The sequence below is a fragment of the Poecile atricapillus genome, chromosome 4 (assembly GCF_030490865.1).
Source record: "Poecile atricapillus isolate bPoeAtr1 chromosome 4, bPoeAtr1.hap1, whole genome shotgun sequence".
NCBI classification, from domain to species: domain Eukaryota; kingdom Metazoa; phylum Chordata; class Aves; order Passeriformes; family Paridae; genus Poecile; species Poecile atricapillus.
In genome coordinates, this window is record NC_081252.1 from 27,236,802 (window position 1) to 27,243,901 (window position 7,100).

Sequence of the window (7,100 nt, forward strand, 5' to 3'; positions counted from 1 at the left end):
GGGGTGGAACTGACATTGTTACAGCTCAGCCTCTGCAAGCACAGGAAAGAAAGGGATGGTACTGCAGCCTTGTGGCTTGTCTGTTGCATAAGAAAATGGGAATTCCCTGTCTGTCCCAGCCTGGCCACATCTGGAGTCTCGCAGCTGACGAAGCTCAGCCATGTCTCAGGACACTCCTTGAGGGTGTGAACACCTTGGCTTCACTGGCTACTGGGCTCCAGAAACACACAGGCTGCGAGAGCAGGTCTAGGGTGTGGAAATACTTTGCAGAAGGGACATTGCCAGACACTTTGGAGGAATGACAGAGGATTTCCTTTGCTCCCCAGTTCCCAGAGCACATTGTGCCACATACAGAAGCCTCCACAAAAGTAAGGGTGTCTCATCCTAGTGATCCCCATGAGACAGCACTGTCTGAACCAGTCCATCACCTACAAGTTCTTGTGGACATCATTCAAAGCCCAGTAAAGATTCCTGAATTGTGGGTTTAAACCCATTCTCCATGAGAAACCTGATTTTATACGTAAATTACAGTTTAATCTCCTACACTAGCACAAAAGCAATTTGTTATTTGCCAACCAGATAAGAGGATTATTTCTGTGCCCTCTACCACATCTTCATAAAGAGGACACTACAGTAGGAGATCACCTTTATATGTGTTTAATGTCCCGCAGATTGGAAATCTTCCAACATACATTGTAGAGGGCTTTTTTTAATAAAAGAAGATGTGGCCCAGAGGTACAGTCAAGCATTCTGAGTGACTGAGGTAATGTGCCTTTCTCAGAGATCCTTATTAGTTTAGCTGGGGAGAGAGGAGGCAGCTGAGGGAATACCTCCATGTGACTCAGCCAGCCTGAGACTGAGGCTGTTCCTAGGAGGACATTAACAACTTCACCAGATCAAGAAGACTTCAACTCTGCCTTATAGATGTGCAAGGGCTGTAGGGGAAGGTTAATTTGCAATAAGGCAAGTAAGCACCTCCCAATACAAAACCAGCTATTCAGATATCTGCTGAACTCTGAAAAGGCAGCTGGGGAGATAGGTGGGGGAGAAAAACAGTTTTGGCAAAAGTCTGTGTTTTCAAAGGAAAAATAGCACCCAATTATTGGGTATTGCTGCTGCATGGGGGAAATCTGAGCAGTGACCCAAACTCCCAAACTCCCTTCTGCCCATCTCTGGAATGAAAAGGCTTTTGCTGAAAGGAAATGCCAAGATCTATTTTCACAATGCCTGACCCTCAAACATTGGTAGAAGACACAAGAACCATACCAAGTACAACTTCTCCTTTTAAAAAGACATTTATATTGTTGTTTCTGACTTGGGCATAATGATTTCAGTCAATGTGAATTTATTTCCATTTAAGCTGTGGTTCTCGAACTTTTTTGCTATTGACTCGCACACATGTTCTGTATACAGAGCAAACACTTTGGTGTGAAACAACATCATACACAATGAGTCATCTGTGCTCTGGTCCACAGCCATCCCACAGAGAGCTGGGGCTGTCAGTAACTCTGCCAATTGCAAACATAGCTACAAACACCCAGAACCAGACAGTTATCTTGTATAACACCTTATGGAGACTCTGCCTTAAGCAAACAGGAGCCACGTTAATGTATTTTTGGAAGAGCTAGAATAGAAAGATAGATTATTTGGTAAGAAAGAACATTTTGGACAAGTCCTGTCTACACTGATGCATTTGAGCAAGATGATTTTAAAAATAATTTTAAATTAACCTTTGACTTACAGAAGAACCTGTCCTGGTTTCTATGGTGATGTGCAGCTATCATCAAGCATTAGCTTCAAGTGTACAGAAAAAAATACTTTTACTCATCCTGGGGAACAGCACTAAATAAATTAACAGTGTTAACTCCAGATATCCTGGTGACACAAGCAGGTGAAAAGGGGAAGAAAGGGGTGGAGAGGGGCACAGGAAGGCAGGGAACAGCAGAGAAGATGGTAGAAAAGAAGGAAAAGGGAGTTGGGGGTATGGCCTATAGTTATGGTTTTATAACATGGGGGAGAGCAGAGGAGGTGAAAAAGGACAGAGAAGGGCAAAAAAGGGATGAGAGCAGTGTGTAGAGATGGACAGGCAGTGACCAAGGGACCAAAAGGTGTGCAAAGGGGAAAAAGAAGGGCAATAACATCAAAGGATGTCAAAAAAGGGCACACACAACAGGGCAGAGCTGGGGTGAGTGCTACAGAGAAGAGCAAGGAAGGGCAAAAGATTGGCAAAGAAGGGTGAAAAAGGAAGAGAAGAATGGTAGAAAAGCAGAGAAGAGTGGAGATGGGCAGAGGTTAAAGAAGGGCAGAGAAAACAACAGAAGTGAAGGTCAGAGAAGCTCAAAGAGTGTCACAGGAGGTCAGAGAGATCTGGGCAGATGGAAAAGAACAGCAGAGAACAAGGGTGGAGATGAAGGAGGAAGCAGGACAAAGGATCAGGAAAAAAGAGAAGGTCAGAGAAGGCTGAAGAAGGGCAGAGATGAGAGGCAGGCAGAGAAAGGAGGGAGAAGAAAAAAGAAAGGCAGAGAAGGGCAGAGGAGAATGAAGGGCAAAAGAAATGGACAGACAGGCAGAGAAGGGTGGAATGGGGACTGAGAAAGGCTGAAAAGGGCAAAGGAGAAAGGTGAAGAATGACTCAAGTGAAGAACTCTCAAAGATTGTAAATTCAGTATATCAATATAAGGAAATTCATCCTATGACTGAAGAGAGTTGCTTAAGGATTCATGATAAACAAAGTGAACCTCATTTTCCTCAATAATATATACACAAATACCTATATCTAAATCTATATCTATATGCATTTTTCAATCTGAATGGGAAACGTGGGAGTTTTGCTCTCCACTTTTCCTAGCCCATTCCTTCTGATCTGGGAACAGAGAATTCAGATTCTTCTCAGCCCTGTCACTGCAAACAATTTCCAAACCATCTGCTATCTAATAAAACAACTCGTCTAGACAAACCCCAAGCCAGGCAACAAATCTGATATTGTACTTGAAGTCATCATAAGTATTAACAACCTGCCATTGCTAACCTGTCAAACTTCTTCACTGGGAAAAAGACTCACATTTACAGTCTCAGGCAGAAGGACTGGAAATGGGAAAGATTTTTTCCATTGTTAGATACAGGAAAGCTGCTTAGAGGATGGGACAGGATCCAGTCAGCCCTGAGCACTGTTTGCACCCACGCCAGTCCACGCCTGCGAAAGCAGTGAGCAGTGGGGAGGTGGGTGCTTTTGATGGGACCCATCTGCTCACACTGGAGCTCCTGAGGCAGGTTTGGAGATAGTTTCATAGCTGGGGGCTCATCAGCCTTGCCTACTCCAATAAGATGGATAACCCAGTGTATTCATTTGCTAAGAAACTGCTTTTGATTTGCTATGTCAGAGAGAGTGGAAACAGATCCCAAGTTCACTGAACTCAGACTCACTTGTGAGAATTAGAAATTAAAAATGTTGTCCCTCTCCAATGGCATCAAAAATAAGCTTTGTGTTGTGTGAGCTGAGAGGTTATCTTTCCTGTTCCTCTTATGTATTTTTTTCTCTGAGTTGATTTGAAAAGAAAGTTCTTGTCTTCATGACAGAGCTCTTAAATACTCAGAAGCACTGACCAAGCTTGGCTCCAGTTTCTAAGCATTCCACTGTGCAATTCAGAGCCAAAGTCAGAGGGCGGCAGTCTTTCCAGGAAGGGCCAAAAGGGCAAGAGATAAGTTGAGTTCCAGCTGCTTCAGAGAAGAGGTTTTGAAGCTCCTTTTTATTTTTGTCAGGAAACCAGGGAAATCAAGTTATGGAAGTTTGTAAGCTGTTAAAAAGGCTTTTCTGAATCTTATTTTGTTCTGTACAGAAAGTGTCAGGAGATAGAAAAGGCAAGAAATAAAAAGCACAGTGCTATAACACTTAGACATGGCTTACTTGTCTGGAAGCTCTTATTTCCTAGTCTTTACATCAGTTTGGTCCAATACAGCTACATCCAGAAAGAAAATATTGCTGGCAGGGTTTGACCCAACACCTTCTTTAAGGCTTCCATCACTCAAGCTGAGCAGCAAGAGAAATTAAATTGATAGGAATTAGGCATATATTTTCAGTGTGAGCTTTTGCCTAGCCTACAGTGCTGGTCTCCCTCAGGATGCCATCTTACCTCTGATCAATGGAACAGTGTTTATCTACCCAAGAAAGGATTTGCTCAAACATGCAAGTCCAAAACTCTCTCACACATGATGGCTGTGAAGGCAACAAGGGAGGGAGAGAAGTTGTTCGAATCTCTTTTGGGTGCATTTGGGCTGAGCAGTGGCCAAGTCCCATGGTATGCCCAGAAAGTGCCTGGCAATTTCAATGAGCCACCTATTCCAAAAATGTCCTAGTACCAGGTGGGTGAGTTTTCTTCCCACAAGAGAGCAAGGATGGATACACTGAGTAGGGATTGGTGCTCTCTAATATGGGAACAGTGTGTGCTTGAGGCACACTCAGAAACACACTTGGGTCCTCCCATGAAACACAGTCAAACATTGACAAAGAATGATTTTTCAAGGTGAAGACCATCAGCTTCCCTACTCTGAGAAATCTGTGATCTTCATTCTAAGTACTGAGCTGAGTTTGAGCTGCAACTCTTCCCGGTGAAATTGAGCTTGGTTTTGCGAACAATCGTGGTGAACTGGTAGACACAAATGAGGAATAGAGAAGCATATTTGGGTAAGTGTAGTGAAGTGAGGAGTTGTTATCCCTCTGATGGGATGATGAGAGAAAGTTTATGATCCTTAGGGGTTAAGGAAGGAATCAGACAGCTGTACCCACCAGCAGCATCTCCTCTGCAGTAGGCATGGATGTGTTATAATGATGATGGATTGAGTCATTAGATGTTTTGAGATTCTTTCATGATATAACATTGCTGCTCATTAGACCAAGCCTAGGTGAAGGAAAGGCACTGGGAAAAAAAAAGCTAGTAATTAAATCTTGCTGGGTTTGGTAACTGGAATTAGAATGAAACAATCGACTGGAAATGGATCTTGCAGTAGCTGGATGATAAGTCGCAGGACATCCATGTCACCTTTAGCAGCACTAGCAACACTTAAAAACCTATTTAAATTCCAAGAATTATGCCTACATTGATTAGGAATTACAGTCAATTTAGCAGTTTCCTTGTAGTAAAGTGGAAGTAAGCTGTTAATCTAAACTGTGGTGTTATAAACACATTCAATTTTGATTGAAGTCTTACCAATGTAAACATATAATTTTAATGAAATTTAAGTAGTAGCAAGAACTGTGGTACAAAGTTCGCCAGATCTCAGTGATACCAAGATAATAGAAGTGCAAGAAATATTGATCTTCCATGACTAATAGGCTGCTTAATACAGGGAGAAGGACTTAGACAGCAAAGAAGTGAAGATTAAAAAAAAATTAATAGCAAACCTGAAGTGTTGCTTCAGTGCATGCTTGAAATATCACAAGATGTTGGCAAAGCTCATTTACAAATTAATATTCCTTTCATATTTATGAAATATGAGAATCTAGGGTACTATATCTGGTATTGCTACATAGAACATTGTAATGATATAAATTAGACATAACTGTACTGTGAGGGTTATACTCATATCTGAATATAAAGTAAGAATGCAATTCTGTTTAGAGACAGCAAAAAGTATGGTTTTTCTTTCCTTTTTTACTTAACACCATAAATCATGTGTTTATGTCCTTCTATTTTTCCATTTGTAAGTTGGAGCTAATATTGCTGTGACATTTAAAAGGACTTCTGAGAAAAGAGTCATAAAAATAACAGAGAATTCAACTATTGGAGCACTGATTACCATCTTAATTATGTATTTTTTTCATTACATCTGATAGGATGGAAACACTTGCTGTTTATTTTCCATCTGTGAAAGCTATGCCCAGTTCAAATTCAGATTTCTGCCCTGAGGATAACTCTGGGCGAAATGCTTCCAGCCTCTACCTCCAGCAAGTGAGAGAGGAGGGGACCCTTACTCACTTGTAAATACTGAGAAATGCTCTCCCAGGTTTCACAGTGCCGGGTATGACCCAGCTGCAAGTCACTCAGCCACAGCAAGACAATAACTGTGCTCAGAGGAAGCCATCAAAGGCTTCCAAAAGAAACCTGCTCTGAGATGAAAGAGAAAATTATTACGGTAATCAACTCTGCTAAGAGAAAAGGAAAGCTGTTTCTCTTTGGGAAAATTTCCAGTGTTGAAGAAAGGTGGGGGAGAAGGCGAGAAGGGAAGATGATAAGGTCTCACACGTTCAATTGATTGTTCACATCTAACAAAAATAGCCCTAGCCTGTTCCCATTGTCCTGCAGCTGCTGGCTTCATCACACTCATTGTGCATTTCCTCATGGCTGAGCAGTGCAGTTGCCCAGTTTCCTCTCCTTCATTTCCTAACAAGATCTGTGATGAACTGTAGGAAAAGGCAGCAGCCCTTCAAAACAATGCCTTTCAAGTTTCCCTGGGTCCATCCAGAAACCCAGGCTACTGTCTTAGAGCAAAGCAAAGCAATTTCAGACAAGTCCTAGTGCAGGTACCTGGATCCTGTTCTGAATCAGGATCCTGTCACTTGCATATTTTTATTTTTTATTTCATTCCTGGGGCATATTTGCATTTATGTGGACTTTAAGCTTGCTCATAAAGTGACAGGAGAAGCTTCCTGCACTCAAGGCCAAAACATTTTGAGGAAAAAAATGTGCACAAAGATGTGAACATTGTGTTTAAGAAAGTCTCTCTTCCCTCTATGTATTTAATAGACAGCGTTAATTCTCCAAGGAGACATTCATGTATATGAAAATGGGTTTCAGATATAAAGCAAGATGTGAGAGATGTTCCTCCTCATTCCTTCAGTGGTCTTGGAGCCATTTAAACTGAAATATCAAATTCACCTGGTATGGTCACAAACCTGCTCAGCCCTTGTGGAAATAAGCTATAGAAATCAAATTATCTTTCCCAAGAAAGGTATTTTTTGTGTACAGAAATTAAACATCAAAGCATCATAACTGAATACCATAAGATTGAATGGTCGAAATAATTCTTACAAATATTTTTGAGTCTATTAAACCCTCTTTAGCTGAATTGCTCTCTGCCTTTAATTCTATCCCCAGGAAATTAAG